This window comes from Toxotes jaculatrix, chromosome 14, assembly GCF_017976425.1.
Source record: "Toxotes jaculatrix isolate fToxJac2 chromosome 14, fToxJac2.pri, whole genome shotgun sequence".
Taxonomy (NCBI): Eukaryota; Metazoa; Chordata; class Actinopteri; family Toxotidae; genus Toxotes; species Toxotes jaculatrix.
This window is the reverse complement of record NC_054407.1, coordinates 7088721-7108808: the sequence shown is the minus strand read 5'-3', so window position 1 is coordinate 7108808 and position 20088 is coordinate 7088721.

Here is a 20088-nt window from a genome sequence, read left to right as displayed (position 1 = left end):
TTTATACCTTCATTATTGCCAGATTGAAAGGTCAGCAGCAGCTAAAGGCATTTTTCACAACCTGGCAACCCCAAGCATTGTTCTCATCAATGAATCCAACCCTCAATGGCAACATGAGATGAGGTAACTCTGATTCATTTGTTGGAGCTACAACAAGAAGTCTGATCCAAAACATCTTTCATTCAGCGTACAGCACATTGAAGAACCCATTCTGTCCAAAGCTAAGGCAGAGGAGGTCTATTCAGCCTCAGTAATAATGTGCTCTCTGCGGGGCTGTTTTTATTCAGCCGTGAGAGAATCATCCTCATTTCTTTATGTTTAGAGTCCACAGGACTCCGACGGTATTCTAACACCGCTCAGCATTCTCACACACACACACACGCACACACACACACACACACACACACACACATACATACACATACACATACACATAGAAAGACAAGAGCAATCAAAAGCAAATTACACTGTGTTGATCTCTGCACGTGCATGTGCGCGTGCGTTACAAAGACTCGTGGGAGGTGGGACTTGTTGGACAGACTTTTGCATCTTCAACCCCCCAAATGCAAAGCTGTCTCTTGAGGGGCACACACACCACACACCTAAAAAAAAAAAAAAAAAAGATAATTCTCTCACGTGACCACCGTGTCAATCTCGCCCGTCTGCACGCGAGTTCAACAATAGTAGAATTAGAGTGAGTCTCCGAAATCCCCTCTATTCTTCACGGGGACATATTAGCATTTTCTTTAACATATATAAATATATCTTTAGAGGACCCCCCCTCCCTCCCCTCCCCTCCCCTCTTTTCTTTCTTTTCTTCAGCATTGTGGTGCCATTTGCTCTAGTGATCGCCGGGTATTTGGGGTCTGAAGCTGGTCGCCCGATCCCTGCCTCTTGTTGGGGCTTAACTCATTGAGATGGAAATAGGCGATTTGGTTTCTTTTGTCCAGCAGATAAGCAGTGGAAGAAGAAAGTGGGGAGAGAGAGCAGGAGGGTGAGAAAGGAGAGACGTTTGTGTGTGTGTGTGTGTGTGTCTGGGAGGGGGGTGTCTAAGAATAATCGATCACAGCCCTGAACCTCCTTCACCCCCCCCCCCCCCCCCCCTCCCCTTCCCCTCTCAGCTAACCTTTGCCTAACTCGCGTGCCATCACAAGCACAGAGTCCTAATTGGTTCCCAACACTAATTATCCAATTATGGCCTCTCCACCAGAGAACCGCACTCCAGGGCTCGTCTGGGTAATGGCCTCATCCTCTACGCTATTGATGAAAATGATTAGGAGTGAATGCGGCCATCAGCTCCAGAGTGCAACACTTGAGAAAGTTGTGTCGTGGCCTCTGTGTAGAGATCTTAAAGAGGAGATGGCACTTCTCTTATAGGGGGGTAGAGGTGCTCATTCAGCCTGTATTATTCCTAAAACTCTTATTGATTGAATTAAATTGAATACATGATGAAGTGGTGTGCAGGTTAATTAGACGCTTTTGTGTGGTCCTGGTGTGGTAAAAAATAAAGCCTGTAGGTTGAGTCTCTGAGTGTGGCACTTCACAGTGAAATATCCACTTTCATTGTTTGGTAGCTACAGAAGATATTATTTCTTAAACTGGATAAAAGTGATGACTTGTTTAAAAGTTGCTTTTGCAACTTTCTTTAAGGGACAGTATGGGAAATATTAAGGTGGTGAGGGAGACTGAACCCTATAATTCACTTTGGGTTTATTGATGTTTTATAGAGCTAAAGCAATTAAATGATTAGTCAATCCACTATTTAGCATGTTAGTTACAGCCCTAATGTTTTTTTTTTGAGCCCTCATCTTAAACAACTACTACACTATTACCACAACAGGTCAAAATAATATGTGTTTAAGAGGTAACACGTGTTTAATTGTATATCTATCCCAGTTTTAACCTAAGGTCTCCAATGTGTGCCACCAGTGTACACATTTATAAAAACCCTGAGAGAGAGACAGAGAGAGAGAGAGAGAGAGAGAGAGAGAGAGACAGGGAGAGAGCTGTTTTCCTCTGCATATGGTAAAATTAACCATGGCAGAAGCAAGAGGTCTTTCTGATCCAACTATTTTTGTAATTATTCACTATATTACAAAGTGAGGGTTGTAAGAAAATATAGATTTAGGATGAAAAAAAAAACTAGAAACTAAAAGGTCCTTCCCTGCTCTTCCCAAAAAATCAGACTACCCTCCTTTGAGCCAAAATAAAATTTATAAAATTCTCCCTTATGAATTTTCCTACAGTCCATAAAATAAGCAACATAAAGTGGTTAATGTGTCTTAATTAAAGACTATTAAATAAAACTGCACCAAATGGTACAGTAAATATGCTCTCTTTAAGGAAAACAACATAAGTGATAATACTGAATGAACTGCACATGTTTGCAGACTGTTTTACATCCTGACTGTGCCAACAGGCCGACCAGCAGTCTACAGTTGAGGCTGCAACAGGCAGTGAACTGCAGTGAGCCAGATCTGAATAGAGCAGCAGGCACGGACTGGCACCAGAATGCCACCAGATTGATAACGTCCAGTTACATTAAACATTTATTCTCCTTTCCCCATCTCTTTTTCTCTTAGTTAACTTCTGCTTCGATCCATCACCTTCCAGCCCATCTGTCGCTGATAGCTGCAACACTTTGAATAAATTCCTCCCGACAAACAAAACGGTTAACATCTCATGAATACAGCTTTTTACACCCCACACACAGATTGTGGGGAAACTTTAGGGCCAGTGGAGTAACTAGTGCAAAGAAATCTGTCCGGGGACACTCCCTCTTTGCTTCCACTTCATTACCGGTATTGTGCTCGGGAGCGCGCAATCTGTGCGGCCGTCTCCGCCAAGCCCCGCCAGCTTTCTAATGAGTTTCCAATGATGATTTAAAGGCTCGCACGGCCCTTTTCCCTCCAAGCTCCTCCCACCTCCCCTCTCATTCTTCCTTTCACTGCTTTTGAATCTCAACTGCTTTTGTCTAGAGTTGTTTCCATCCCTGCATTCTGGAGTGGTATTCAGGGGAGGTCAGTAGGAGCACACATAAAGATTCACACATCAGGTCTGAATAAAGGGACGATATATAGGAGAGTTACACGGGGCCAGCTTTCGCTCCTGCTTCAGTCTGGTAGTAGGAGAATCTGGGGGCAAGAATTAGATGTTTGTGTCGAGTCTGAGGATGTTTTGTGAATGCAGGTTTCTCCAAATGCCTCATTTCCTTATTATAAAGACAAACAGGAACTTAAAGTTAGCGAGCGAGTTAGTGAAAGGCTCGGGGGCTGTGTGTGCACACCTGATGGCTGCGCGGTGCCAGATTGTGTGTGCTTTGGATGAACAGATGGGGGTGGATGAGTTAAGAGAAGCATGGAGGGAGGGAATGGCAGACGTCTGGATATCACTCATGTGAAGTTATGTCTCCCCTTCTTCTCTCCCCTTGCATGATCCTCCATGTGCATTCAAAAGTCGACATCAGCGCACAGACAAGCTGCATTTGAAGTGTGGAGCTGATGTAGCCAAAAACAGGTTGGTGGCCATAAGTGCCTGTGATAATCCATCAATCAATGGGACACTGTCTGAGGCTTATAAGGATCCACAAAGAAGACTTTTACTGCCGAAATGGTTCACTTAACATCTTTGTGATGAGAAATTAGTAATCTTGTAGACACAGCAGTAACAGATGCATAGCACAGCCTTTACTTCACCAAAAAAAAAAAACAAACAAAGATGGATACACAGCTACAGTGTGAACATTAGGGCAGTGTTTATGTAAGAGTATTAAAGCAACACTTTGTAACTTCTGAACAGCTGCTCCAGAAACAGATTAGCTCTATCACACACAGTTATTTGGATTTGACAAGTGTGAGACAGCCACTGAAAAAAGTCAACACTAAACAAGTTGTGTTCACACAGTTTTTTTTATAGCTGCGTGACTCTATGGCAATGTCAGTGTGTCGAGCCACCATTTTGGTCCTGAAATAGACTGAAATGTTTCATCTCGCCATGAAATTTTGTGCAGATATTCATGTTGCCCAGAACATGAACCCTAATGAATGTGGTTATGCCCTGACTTTTCCTCTCTTGCTAACAGTAGGTCTAAGTTGTCACTTATCCAGTGAAACATCTACTAGATGGAATTTCTTGTACATTCATTGTCCTAAGAGGATGTGTTCTTCTGACGTTGGTGATCCCCTGACTTCTCCTCTAGCGCCACCATCAGGTTGACATTTGTGGTTAAGACTGAAATGTCTGCTGCTGGATGGAATAACATTAAATTTGGTACAGACGTTTGTGCCCCCCTGCAAAAAAATCAAGGACATTTTCATCAGCCTCAGAAACTAAACTTTGTGTTTTGTGCTAATTAGCAAATGTTTGCATGGTAACACACTAAAATGTTAGCACTGCCATTGGGAGCGTGTTACCGCTGTACTTAAGTACAGCCTCACAGAGCTGCTGTCATGGCTGTAGGCTCTTGTGTGGTGGTTACAGCAGTTTCCTCACTATAAAGTTTCAACCACATCTCTGAGTCTCTTCATTAAGGTCATCACGTGACCCAGGTGTGTCACTTTGGTCACATGATGGCGGTGTTTGTGTTTTATTTCAGTTGAGTTCCTTACTGAATTGCTGTACCGCTCATGTGGCAGCTCCCCCATCATGACAGACTGTGACCTGCCACATAAGTCAAAACACAAGGCACCGCTCTGCTCAGATGTCTTCTTTATACGAGTCACAGGCGTGAAATGCTCAAATTATCTATTCCGCTTTATAAGATCAAAGAATTTCATCTGCAGTCTAACAAACAAGTCAATTTTTACAGTGTGGGCTTATACCATTTTATTTTAATGATACGTTTCATTATCACAGAGAAACTCTGCGACAGACTTCTTTACTTCCAAATGATTCCCATCATGAATAAACACATTTTGAGGCTTATTAGCTTTTTAACTTTAAGCAATAACCCACTAACCTACTTTATAGACTCTGTGAGTCACACAACACAGTCACCAAGTGCATTAGCAGCCAAGGTGGTAACGCTTCTTAAACTTGCCTATTTGATAGGCAACAGAACTCCCACTCTCACTTACTTTGTAATTCCTCTCTCTTATCTACTCTCCCACTCCTCTTCCATCTTACCTTTTCCTTTACCTCTCTCTATGTCTCTACTTTTTCTTGCTGTTTCAAGTCCCCGCATTGCTATTTAGAGCATGGCACAGAGCTATATTAATGTGACTAAAGAGGATTGTACAGGTAACACAAGTCCAGCTGGCTGTAAACTCGGCAATGCGGTTCCTCTCTCACAGAGCATTAAAGCTCCCTCTGTTTATGGAGTCACCCTCCATAAACAATACTATATAATTCTCTTTGAACGTTACAGCACATGCCTCATATAAAACAAAACAAAATATGAGGGGGACACTACGCACACCCACACGTACACCACACAGGCTCTCCACACACACACACACACACACACACACACAGAAGGCAGGCTGTATCACACATGTACACAACCACAGTATTATGTGATCAGTGCGTCTTCTCTGCATGTGCCAGCAAGACTTTGAAGGGAAGGCATTGTTTTCCCCAGGGAGCTAACAACCACCAAAGACAAATAACTATATTCAACAAATAGGCTATATACACCAAAAAAACAAAAAACAAAAGCTATATCTCTGCACTCACTATAGAGCTAATCAATATTTCAGCAGCCCAACCATGAGTGTTCATGCAGGCTATGAGAGGGCTAATGAGGCGAGGCTGCAAAGACAATGTGTTCACCAAAGTAGGCTATGTACTAAAGGACAAAATTATCTTTCAGATCTCCTGGATCAGTCACGCTCTGCCCAGGATGAGATGCTACTGGCTACTGAAGTGAACCACTCGAGACCTTCCTCCGCACCACAGCTTATGAGTGGGCATATCTGTCTGAGATGTGGATCCCTCTGATGTGGTATGTCAAAGTCCTCACACCTCACATGCTGTTTGTTGTCGGCGCACTTTGAATTGTACTTAATGTGGGAAACGTGACACGCAAACAAATGACACTTGATGGACTGACCCTGAATTGAAATGTTGGAGTTATGAGGTTTTTGCGTAGCCATCTGGGTTTGGATCGTGGCTCGATGACTGCACGTTTCCATCAGGCACAGGCCCAGGTGTCCAAGGAGTCAGGGGGCCCCTGGACAAGGGCCTCCATATGAAGTGGCTGTTAATGTGTCTTGTAAAGTCGATCAAACAGCTACAAAGAGACACAAACCAACTACATAGAGATGTGACTAGTCATTTTGTGTCTCTTTCAGTCTGGGGATCTTACTCTTATGGGGGGCTTGTGCCCAAGGGCCCATTGTCCCATAATCCATTTATGGTTTGAATATATGAGCAGACAATAGGTCCACAAGAGTTTTGCTAGAGGAACTGTACAGAAATGATTAGGGGGGAAGGTGCTTTTGTTTCTTTGTTTTTTTGAAGGTAAGATGTTGTTATGGTTACAATAATAAACAGATTTTCAGTTAGTTACAATGATAAATAATTCTGTCTCTGGATCAGGTTTTATTAATCCAGGCATTGGTAGCTCACATTACAAGTTCCACGAATATATGAGGTTTAAACTGGTGCATGGTATAAAATACATTGTACCAATTTAATGCTGCCATTTTATTCGGACATGTGAGGGTGTTATAGTTATAGTTAGTCAAGAGGAAACAATAATTACCGTTGCTTTTTTTTTTTTTGACAACGTTCAGTCGCCCTCACCACCAAAATAACTTTTGCGCAGTCCCTAAATATGAGGTTAAATCTGTGATCCCAGCACCACACTCCACCCAGAGAGAACCCTTTGAGTCCACACTTGTGTTATGAAATGCTGAAATAAAAAGTGTTATGGTTGCAGGACTATAGATTCAAGTGATAGAGTTATGAAAGGCTGTTATCGTGCTACATTTTGGTTCTGCATTGCCATCAAAGAGAAAAAACAAGCTATGTAAACACAGAGATCCTTGAAGGCACACAAACACACACAGCAGGCAAAACCCAATTATCTTTGCTCACAATAAATGAGAAATAGTCAAATTAGTATTGGGTCTAGGAAGTATCTTCATAGATTGGAATATAAAAAGCAGAGGAAAACATCCTCACTCACAATTCCTCACAGACCCTCGACACAAAGCCAAATGTAGGCTATTTCATAAAACTACAACCCCATGTCATCAAAGCGCTCCCTGCGGAGGCGTTATTCTTGATCGCTCCTCCTGTCTAAGCGCCCTATTTCTCCTCATAGTCATCTTTGTTTGCAATACTTGTCTCACGTCACCGAGAGGAAAAAGCCCGCGTTCGATTCATCTTAACAGTTTGTGTGTCACTGGGAAAAAAAAAATGGGTGAAACTTTAAAAAATTCAGGCTTTGTTGCCAGAGAACAGAAGGCTGACAAAGTTTTATAGAGGCAGCCATGAAGTTCTGCCTCATTAGATAGAATAGCTGTTCTATATTCAGGGTCTCTGTGGGGCCAACAAACGCAATGAGTGGGCCAAACTCGGTTTGTTCCGCCAGAGCAAGGGCCTTTTTGTCTGTGTTTGGTGGGTGGGGCTGGCTGGGGTACAGGGGCCAAGCGGGCCCTTCAAAACCTGGATTTCACCACAGCTGAACAGACTGTATTAGGAACAGACTGTATGTGATGCACTACATTAGAAATCCTGTAGGATTTCAAGCTCCACACCTGGTCCTCAAATGATCTAATCCAGTTAGTTATATCACTGCAGACCCAGATTGATGTCTACCATGAACTGAGAAGTACCACAGGTGCATGTGTCACATTATTTTCCCACAGTGCAGCACAACAGAAGCCATAATAGTTAGGTTGGAGCTGGTGATTGACAACAATGACTGATCCTTTTCATCCCATTATTTTCATGGTGATGTGTTATGGGTTTGTTGTTGTTGCTGTTGCTGTTGCTGTTGCTGTTGCTGTTGTTGCTGTTGTTTTAAATTTAGGTCTTGTCTTTGCAGCCTTGGTTATTTCTGTTTCCTATGATTACACTGTACTCGCCAACTTATTTGCTGAGATCTGTGAACTAGAGCGGTCACTTTTTATACAAACTTTATCTTTATCCAACAGGGATGTACAGTATATGTTTGAATTAGTGCAAACATGTTATGTACCGATAAAGATTCATTCAGATTTTACTCTCTGAAAAAGTAAAAACAGAGCTAAATGCAGATTGCAAATTAGACTCACATTCACCAGCTGGACACAAAAACTAACACTAAATGAATGTTAATGTTGCTCCGCTGCTGCTGGATGTGGAAAAGTGCAACTGTTTGCTAACATGTTCACCATTTCAACTTTATGAGGCAATAACAGGCATTGTCATTGTTGTGTTGACACCTTGTTTTTGTACACAAATGACCAAAAACACAGTTTACGCAGGTTTAAACTCTGTTTTAATGTCTGCTGTCAGATTTCTGCTCTGATTTACTGGCACATTCTCATTTTGATGATGAGAATTGTGATATGTAGTTCTTGTTAGTTACAGGCCAATATCTCTCATCATGTTCTTCAGAGAAAACGCTGTGAATTACTTGAACTGTAATTACTTCCATCAGTTTCATCATAGGCCAACCATAGCATCCACAGAGCTATGACAATATTGATTTACTTGATTTAGAAAGAGAGAACAGAGTGGAGTCATTTACATGCCATGGTTATTTTTCACATGCAGTTATATTTTTTAAAAGTTGCACTAAATCCCGAAGGCAGTGAGGCTGATATATGTATATATATATATATAAATGTTTTTTTTTTTTCTAAATCCACTGACTGAGTTTGAGGACACATCTCAGAGTTGTCCTCCTAAAAAACAGATTAGAGGATTAGGAAACCATCTCGAAGTCGCTGTTGCATGTCTGTGTCCTAGATTCAGCTTGATATCCTTTGATTACACAAAGAGAGCCTCTCAGACTGTGCTGCTCTGGGCCACGATAATGGAGAGAAATTTGCACTGTGTCATTATTTTCATCTCACTCTGTAGCAATCATTTATTATAGGCGGTATTTCATTGATAACTTAATAGGCTTAGTCTGTATTCACGTTGGCTCTCTCATTAGGGGCTAATAATGCAAATGTTATACAGGCTATTAGAGGTGTTTAGCAGGCTTGTGTCTGAAGACGTGGGTATTTGTTGGGCAGATGGACGCAGCTCCGGGGCTGCCCTCACCCCTGACCCCCCCACAGATGTCCCAAACCCAGCCAGAGCCTGCTCACGGAGCAGCGGAAAATCGGTAATACACCGGAACCGACTTGTCAATACGCAGGACAATTAGGCGCGTTTGAGCGCCAGTTCTGGCTGCGCAGCGGCGCTCGCTGCTGCGTGAAACACGCAGTGATTACAGCGGAGATGAAAGAGGGAAAAGGGGCCATGCGGTGCCTTTCTGTGAAGGCCTGTTTGACCGATGGCTCTCCCCTGAATAGGACTCTGGTGGTCATACATAAATTAAGAGGTTAAGTGAGCCATCAGGAACAAATGTTTGCATTTATTAACTAAGGATAATAGCTCCCAGCAGTGAACCCGCTGCACGGGTTTTCTGGTTGGGTTGAATTCTTAAGCGTATTTGAGATTACCTCCAATTTTGTACATTAGTTGAGGCTCCAGGCCAATCTATATCTACATCAATCAAGCCTCCAGGATCCTCACAAAGACCGAGTCTTATTCTCTGACAGTTAAAGCGGAGTTCTGCAGGTCAGTGATATTAAAAAAGACGGGAAAAGCACTAAAGCAGGCTGTTAAATACAGACGCGAGAGTCCAGAATTGGGAATAAGCCTATTTGCCTTCTTGAGGCGCACGTATTGCCCCAAATGGACAACCAGGAATCACACAGAAATGCAAAAAAAAAAAAAAAAAAACCCAATAAGCTGAGACTTCATTAAGACATCAGAGACCGAAACGTTTACGAAGCTCGTTGTACAGAACAAACATTCCCACTCAACATGTGAGGAGGGATCCTGCAGGAATGCATGAGGCAGGTGTAAATTTAAACTGTTAATGAGGCGCATCAAAAGCATCAAAGACGCGTCGTGCTGAGCCATTCTACCATTAGTCCACACGAGACAAAAGCCATCAGAGAGTTTTCCTCGCTAAACGGTGCAGAATAGCTCCGAGCAGCAGGAGTTATATTGTGGCCGCAAACCCCCGCGGGCTGCACCAGGCTCACCAGCCAAGTCTTATGAGTTTAGACTCTAACGAGACAGATGAAACGTCTACCATTGGCCGGAGTATATGGAGCAGTATATGGTCTGCTTCTATAATGGGGAAACATGCCCATCAGGATGGAGAGCCATACAGGGAAATGAGATAAATAGTGAAGGGATGACAGAAGTGAACCTTTCACGAGCTTCTAGTTGTAATTAGTAGTTATAACTCTAGTTAATTTTTTAATTTCACAGTCTCAAACATGACTTATCATATTTCACAATTATGACCATGTATGCCAATGAGATACAAGGCAGTAAATAACAGGAAAACAGTTCATGATAACAACGACAAAAGACCCAATACAATAATGAAAAAAAAACCTAAAATGCTTGTAGAAGTTTTGCATTCAAACTCCTACTTAAGTACAGACTAGTTTAATATACAACAATACATTATAGTTGCATGTATAATACTATATCTGAAGTTTCTAAATGTAGCAGAGTGGGCATGTAAAGGAGCATAAAATGTAAATACTCAAGTACAAGTACCTCAAAATTGTACAGCACTGTAAAAGTACAGTAAATGTATTTTGCTGCTTTTCACCACAACCTGTGAGTGATATAGGTCTGCTATTATGCAGTTTATCATATTAATAGAGGACAACTGCTGATGCACTGATGTGTAAGCAGCATCTCACTGCTGCAGTTGATCAAGGTGGAGCTAATTTTAACAGATTTAAACAGTTCTGCATTTTGTGAAATGCACTTATTTCCTTTCTTGTTGAGAGTCAGATGAGAAGACTGATACCACTCTCATGTTTGTGGGTAGATATGAAGCTACAGCCTGCAGCTGGTTAACTCTGACCAGCTCAAAGACTGGACATGACCTGTCTATGTCCAAAAAGTACAAAAAAAAAAAAAATCCACATATCAACAACCTTAAAGTTTACTAATTATCTCATGGTGTCTTGTTTGTTCACTGCTGACAGGTTAGTTACTTTCCACCACGGTTACAGCTATAAAATCCATCTTAAACAGGAACATTTCATCTTAATCCCCAATTCACATCAGCCCTCAGTCCCAATCAATATTAAATAAGAACAGCTCTCTGCCAAATCCAGAAACTACAGAAACTCTTCTTCTGGTATATAATAATAGACCAGTATACCACCTGAAGCCACTGCTTTGATGAAGTGCAGGAGATATTAGCTCGCTGGAATAATGGAATATCTTTTCATCTGAATGAAATTTACATCATCTATCACTTCTGAACCAGAAAACACACTGTTATCTGCAGATGAATCCCCTTTCATATTTCCAGAGTGACCTTTTCCACTTTATTTTCCTACATCAGTGCGAATTCACAGATGCATGGGAGCGGAAAACTTTTCTATTTTGTTTCTGGCAATGGAAACCAGTTGTGAAGGTTCACTAACACACGGCAAATTGTCCTAAGGCATAGGAATAACATATTTGAATGATGAAATCCAGCACTATTCCCCTTGGCAGGCAAACTCCCTTAAATCCTTGCATCTCAGCAGGCACGTAGGGGTGGGTTTTGGGAAATTAGGTGTATGTGTGTATGTGTGTGTGTGTGTGTGCCTCTGTGCATGTTTCCCCGAGGGCTGATGGGAGGTTTGCATGTGCATTTGCGCGCTTGCTGTAGGTGGATACATGTGTGTGTGTCGTTTCAATAAAAGACAGCTTATGCAAATAAGCTCGTGTGACCAACTCGAGGGACGACGACGGCGCCTCACGCAGAGTTTTACTGTGCAGCTCTAGCAGTGTTTTACCCGAGACTAACAAGGCACAGTGCGCCATCAGGGCTAAGCAACAGCGATCACAGCCATTATACAAGTCAATGGGCGTTATGAGAGGTGACACAGAGGGCCCTGCTGAGCCTGAGGATGAGGTGCAGTGGGAAGAATTAGCAACAGTCAAGTCTGTGGCCCACTTCTGGCCTTTGGAGAGTTGATAGGTGACAACCAGAGTGTGTGACACGTCGGCATGGCAGTCTGCTGTTTGTGTGGATTGTGAGGGGGATAACAAACAAGGGGGGCCATCTCCTGCTCCTCTCCTGTCTGCTGCTCTCCTCTCCTCTCCTCTCCTCTCCCTGCTTGTCAGTCATTTCTCATCCGTAGGACTGCGAAGGTGGCGCGTCTCCAAAGCGTGGCCTACTTTCCTGCTCTCACACAGAATGGAAATGAGCTCAACTTATTTCTTTGCAAACGTCTGTCTGATTTTAATTAACATCACAGTCGTCGTGATACAACGGCGCTCTGTCTATATCTTACAGCAACGAGATCCCACATCCGCCTTCTGTGGGAGTGTGTGTGTGTGTGTGTGAGAGAGAGAGAGAGAGAGGGAGTGACAGAGACAGTGAGCTGAAATCCATAATTTAACCGAGTGCCCGAGAGCTGCACACAGCAACACTGATTTCAATACGCTTCTCTCAGGTCTCACATGAACAAGTGTTGCTGTGGGTGTTTTCTGACACACACACACACACGCACTCAACCTACTCCTGTATTTTTAATTGTTGTTCGTGTTCTCTCCTCCCCCAAACATATAGCATCATAGAGTTCAGTGTTTTGCAGCGTGGCACTCTCCCTTTCTTTCACCCTGTGTGTTTGTCGTACGGCACACAGAGTGTATTTATAGCATATTCTGTCAGACAATGTAGTGCATTTGTGTGTATTCATTTGGAAATAATAACATTGACAACTGCTTGAGAGATGGAGGGGTTGAGAGGGAGAGGGACTCATTTTGAGCATGTACCCACTAACGAGCTGTATTGTGCTCCAGGCAATGTGTATGATAGCTTGAAGCCGCCGTGTGTGAGTGTGTGTATGTGTGTGTGTGTGTGTGTGTGCCTACTTATTGGCAGCTGAGGGATCTTAACAGTCTCTCATTCTTTCTAATTTTTATGTGCTACTCTCCTCTCTTCTCCCCTCTCTCATTTCCTCTCCTCTTCTCTCTTTCTATCTCCTATCTCTTCTCTTCTCCTTTCATCCTCTCTCCTCTCTCCTCCCCTTTCTCCTGTCCCCTTCTGTCTCCGCTCTCCTCTCCCTTTTTTTTATCTGCTCTCCCTTCCTCCATCATTTTTCACACTTAGAAGTAGGTTTTGTTCTATTATGGCCCAAACTCTCTCCTCCATGCCACTGTTTAGACTGTAATGCATTATCCATCTCCATTCCACTTTGTTCACTCCACTTCACTTCAAGTAGCTGCAGCTTATGAGCAACACACACTCACGCTGACACACATGCACACACAAACACACACACACACAAATGCAGGCACACAGTGCCACGATCCCATTAGCTTTAATATTTCAGCAGCGTCATAGCATTCGCCGGCGGCCTTGTCACCGCCTGTTCCCCAGGGACACAGATCCTAGATCAGCCCAGCTTGTCCTCACCCTCAAACATCACCACCACGACGGGAAAAGCACTCAGCTGACCTCCGAGCTGAGCTTGCACCGTGCCCAACATTCTCAGGAGTCCCCCCCAACCTCCCCACCCGCTCACCCTCCCGTCATACCCACCATCACCGCCGCTGCAGCCATCTCAAGGGAGGAGCAGGAAGAGGGGAAGGGGAGAGAAAGAGGGCTGGAAGGAGGGGGAGAGCGGACGAATGCAGAGGCAAGTCCATGGGAGGGGGAGAGGGAATGAAAATAAGATGAGCAGAAGAGGGAGAGATACAGAGAGAGGTTGTGTGGGTGGGCTATGGGGTGCTGATTAGGCCCTTGGTTTGAAGTGCTTAGTGGCTTACCCTTATGGACGTGCATGCACACACACACACATTGTTTCACACTGTCTTTATAACTCATTCAGTGTTACAGAGGCCTTAGAAGTATACGGTGAGGACAGTGCGCTGCGTTTAGGCATTCTGTTAGAAACTCTCTGCTCTTTGAGGTGGAATATTTCCCTTTTGTTCTGAAATTCATGCCTGTGATCAATTGGATGGAGAGGTCTACTGCATAATAGAGCTGACTGTGTATGTGTGTGTGTATGTGTATGTATGTATGTAGCTGTGTTTTATCTGCCCGCCTGTGTCTGTCCATCTGTGTGTGAAGAATAGAGCTGAATGTGAAGAATCGGGAACAACTCCCTGATACGCCAGGCAGAAAGCTGTCTTTGTGCTCACCTGAGGCATTAAAAAAAAAACCTCATCACAGCACAGAGGGCTCTTTTGTACTCGGACTACACAATGCTCTAACTCTGCTCCGTTCATTTCACCAAGGTCTTACCACTCGTTAGCTCTGTGGAGGCTGTGGAAGCGTAAGGACACAAATCCAGACACACACACACCCAAACAGCATAAGCTATGTCCTGGGAGTTATAACTCATGCATGATCACTAAATGGAAACATTTGTTATCTCCACAACAATACAGCCAGTGGAGCTGAATCTTTTATGGCTCCCCTGGTCCCCCCCCCCACCAAAGCCCACACACACACACACACATACTATAAGACATGCACACACGCACACACACATACACAGAGAAATGCCCGCCACACGTTGGAGCTCACAGGTCATCCTCTCGTGAATAAACCCAAAGAGGACGCACCGAGGCATAAACAACCACACAACACCTCCCTCCTCAAACCTCAAACCTTCATCAAACATTAAAACTCGGGTGAGTGTGCACACACCTCTGCATGCATGCGCGCACACAAACATACACGGGGGCCTTCGCGCCTTGATAACTGTACGGTTATGAAACATTAACACAAATATATCCCCATTGTCTTGCTATGAAACATTCAGGTTCTTCTTCAGACTGATACACGCTCTCTGTGCTCATCCTCTATTCACATGGACTGAACATTCGCTTTATGGCAGAAGCTGCGGTGACTCGTCTGTCACCTCCGCCTCGACACATGTTTTGCCGACTTCCTAACTTGTCTCATCTGCTGTTCGGTTAAAAAAAATCTTTGAAGTGCTGACCTACTTAACAGAGCCACAGACATGTCCACTGTCAATTCATCAGTCCCAATAAAGGACCGTGCCAGTGGTTTTGCATGTTTTATTCTGCCAACTTCAAACAGTATAAACTTTTTATCACTGCTGACTAAATGGAGCTACAAGTTTTCAGGCTGATTTCTAACCTTTCAGTCATCCCTTGGAGACCAAAATTTTGTGAAGCTTAATCGAGCAGATGTTAAATATTTCACAAGATAAGTTAAAACTTTGACCTGCTGATGGTGCTACAGAAAAAGTCAGAGGATCTCCAACATCAGTAGGAATCATCCTCTGGTGACCACAAATGTGTGTGCAAAATTTAGCAGAAATCTACCCAGTTGAAGTTGAAATATTTCAGTCTGTTGCGCAGACAGACTGACACTGTCGTCCCCAAAACCATGGCTGCTAACATGCCTCAAAGCCTTTACTGTGTTCACCTTTTTAATTCAAGATTCGATCAGATTCGCTTCAATTCGTAATGTCCAAGGTTCCTCATTGTATGTCCAAGGTTTGATGTTTCAGCTACATGAATGCGGTGCTTTTTGTTAGCCAATACTCACACTTTGGAAGTTGGCACAGCCTTGAAAGAGCCATCAAAGAAAGTGTTCAAAATTATCCGAAAAGAAGTGTAACAAAATGTCCTCTGTGGGAAACTTACCAACTGGAGCTTGGTAAGGCCACCAAGCTGGTAAGCCCCTGCAAGCTGAACTCCGTCTGAAATGAACGGAAAACAGCAACTGTCAGGAAGAAAGGAAATGAGTTTCAAATCCAACAGTAAACTCTGGGAGATGATCAGCAGGAAAACAGAATACTGTATACACAGTCTGTAGTTAATGGGCTTTAACATTTAGATCTTTAACAAGATCTAATGTTGACTTCTGTCACTTCACAGCAAGCTGAAGCATAACAAGTTCTTGTTGTATTCAGACAGACAGACAGACAGATAGACAGACAGATGGACAGATGGACAGACAGGCAGACAGAAAGATAGACAGATGGACAGACAGGCAGACAGACAGACAGACAGACAGATAGATAGATAGATAGATAGATAGATAGATAGATAGATAGATAGATAGATAGATAGATAGATAGATAGATAGATAGTTGAAAAGGGTTTTGCTCACTGTTGCTCAGTCACATTATAGTAGTATCGTGTTGCAGTGAGAAGTGACACACACACTAAGAAAAGAACCACAAAGCATCACCGTGAAGAATAGCTGGGTGGAGAATGGGGAGAGAGAGAGAGAGAGAGGTTGAGTGAGCGCCTGGACACACACTCACAGAAACACACACAAACACACACAACCTAAATCATCATTGGAAAATCATTAGAAATCTGGCGAAGTAGAGGGGCACAGATTGAGGGACAAACCCCCCATTCAGGCGCACACAAAGACAGCCCTGCACACACACACACACACACACACACACACACACACACATTAACACACTCACAGAGAAGCAGCCGTGTGGAAGGGAAGTGGGGTGGTTCCAACGATACACTGCTGTGCACACACACACACACATACACACACACAGCTCGAACCTCACAAACAACCCTCCATACTTCCCACCCCGCCCACCTCCATCGACATTTATTGCTCCTTCTGTGTGAATGTCTTTGAGTTTCATTCACATGTCAGCCACTGTGTGTGTGTTTGTGTGTGTGTGTGTGTGTGTGTCAATGGGTTTGTCACTGTGAATGAGTGCTCCATTAGTGATTCATTTGTGTGTAGTTAACCATTGTGAAGGGAAGGCAACATTTTATTTGTCTGAACCCAACCCTGACCATATGGCAACACCTTCCCCTGCTCAGTCCTCTTCCACCCCTCCATTTTCCTCTCCATCTTCTCTGATTCTCCCTCTGGACTTTACACTTCTTCTTCTTCTTCTTAATCTCTTTTCCTCCCTGCTTCATCTGTTCAGGCCCTCTCTTCTGCACTGTCTGCTACAAAGTTCCCCCCTGCTTTCTTCCTTCAGCTGACTTTTGGAAAGCTATCGTGCAGCATGTGTGCACATCTTTGTGTGTGTGTTTGTACATAAATGTGTGTGTATGTGTGTGTTCTAGGTCGATGGGGACAGGCCTCTTTGGCTGTCAGCTACAATCAGCCCTCACGTGTGCCAGTAATGTTGTGTATTGTCCGAACACATCACCAGAGGAGCATCTGAGACGTCCATTAAAGTTCAAAGCAATTTATCACAATCTCCCTCCTCCTCCCTACGTCTCCCATCATCCTTCACTCCCTCCACCTTCTCCCCATGCTGTCACCATCTCCTCCTTCTCTTCTCCTCCTTCCACTCCTCTGTCTGCATCCATCACATCCTTCCGCCCTCCCTCTTTCGTTTGAATTAAAATTCAAATAAGATTAATCGGTATGGCTTTAATTTGTTGGCTAAAGCAGGTTGTGTGCAAGGTGCAAAATGTAAATATAATTCAGAATTAAGATAAAAAAATATTTTGGAGACTCTCTCTTTCCCTGTGTGTCTGTCTCTTCTTCTGTTTTGTATGTGTCTGTCTCTCTGCCTCTGTCTGTCACACTTGCTAATGCACGATGCCCTTGACATCTTGAGTGTGATTTGTGACAAGCTGAAGCTCCTGAAGGCTTCGAGCGTGTGCGTCCGAGTGTGTGTGTATGTGGAGGCGTGTGTGTGTGTTTCCTGTGTGACAGGAGCCACCCTGGGGTATGATAACTCTAGATGGCGAGTTTAAATATTAAACTGGCCTTAACAACTGACAGCTCTCTAACACCCGTTCAACAGCCGTTCAACATGCATGCGTGAGCTCCGTTTCGCAAACACTCGCCCACACGTGTTCCAGCCTTGACAGTAAGTAGCTTTCCTCAGCAGACATGGCTGCGTGGATGTGTGAGTGCAAACTGTATATGTGCCTCTGTGTGTGTGCGTGTGTGTGTGTGTGTGTGTGTGTGTGTGTGTGCGCGTGTGCGTGTGTGTGCATATGCGACACAAGGTTGGATTTGGACTTGTTTTTAATCAGTGGGATTTTGCAAATGGCCTCGGGCTTCTCCCAGGGACTAATTAGTGATGTGACTTCGGCATAATAAATAAACACACACACACACACACACACACACACACACACACACACACACACACACACACACATGTACTCCAATGCACCATCAAAACACAAAAAAAAAAGAACACAGAAGAGAGAGTTAGAGGAGAGTCAGGATTTACAGATCAGATGAAGAAAGTGTACATTTACAAGGGAAGTAAACAAACGAGCTGGTGCTGCCTGATCCACTCTGTCGCTATCAGTCTCTACTCTAATTTCTTCATTTTCTCTCTTTTTCGCCTTTACGGTGTGTTATTGTCGAGTTTTCACTTTCTATTTCTCTCCCTCTGTCACACACGAACACACACACACACACACAGATTCCGCTATTTAATGTGTTGACAGCCTGCGCCCAAGTGAGAGCAGAAGGTTGACGGCCTAAGAGAATTCCTCAGGCTTTTCCACACTGCACCTTAATGCACACACACATACACACACACACACACATTCTGGCTGTGTAAACCAGAGAGATTAGCAGCTCATTACCATACCACAGGGGGCCTAAACACAGGGGACTGTGTATCTCTGTGTATGTATGTGTGTGTGTGTTTTCTGTGTGTGTGAGTGTGTGTGTGCCAGCACACCTCAGAGCATTGTCTTCTGGTCATAACAACAACTGTTCCATTATTTGTGTGTGTGTGTGCCAGAATGAAAGGCGTCTTTAATCAGGAGGATAGAAAAACAGCGGCCAGAGAGAATTACTGAATATGTTTTCATCGCAGAGACAATTATCAGATTAAACAAATTCACCTCGTTAAGCAGCTAATCCATCTATCCAATCAGCAGGCAGGACAGAGGCACAAACACCTGCTCCCCAGCGGTGACCTCAGACAGATGTGGAGATGTGGAGATGATCCACTTTCAGAGGCGCAGCTCAGATTCGAGGGAGGATTGTTTCATCCTTTTGAAGTCTCTTATTTGGCATGAAAAGGGGAATGCAACCCAGTTTACTAAATTCTACTTTTATTTGAAAAGTTGACAGAGCTCTGTGCACTTTCCAAGCAAAGTTCTGCTTGATTTTCATACAGTAGGTTCACTTTTTGCTGCTGTAATGCAACCACAGCTCGGATGACTTGGTGTTTTGCCTGATGTCCCCAAAACAGTTTTCTTTCATGTTTCCCGAGTGCTATTTGCCTGCCCAGCACAGGGAATAATGCTGTAGCTATAGCTAGACGTTTGAACTGCAGATTAAAAGCAGCTAAGTCAGCCTGGTCTGAACTAATGAATCAACATTTCCTCACACTTCACTGTTCAGTGTAAGGATTGTTAATAATGCAGCAAATGCTACCGACAAAGTCATTTACACAGTTCTAATTTTACAATATAATTACTCAGTACAATAATATAGATATGGAGGAACAAAACAAGCAACTATTTTCTTGTCTTAACCATAAGCCATTGTAGACAGTGTTTCATGAAGTGTGTAAAGTCGCTGGGGGTTTGAATTTGCTTTCTTCTATAAAAGTAGCCAACAGTATCTGTCATTCTGTTTCTGCTGTTTGACAACTGCATTGTGAGCAGCTACCAGTCAAATCAATTAGCCTGGTTCAGTTAAATCCAGCACAGTCATCGTCTTTAAGATTTATAACAGTTTTTAAATGAATTTGAATCAGAAAAGTGATTCCTGATTTCAGCCTCTAATCTGATATCATCCATTTAGTCAAAGCCACAAGTCAAAGTAAGTTTGTACTGGAGATCAGTCCATACAAACCAACCACCTTTATGCCATCTTTTTTTTTTTCTCTTGTTTTAGTTGCTATGGCAGCACATGCAGGCAGTGGCCTCTGGCAGACCAAATATTTCAGTGCTTTTGTTGTTTTGCATGTTTTCAACTGTAAGAAAAGAAAGAAAGAAAGAAAAAGA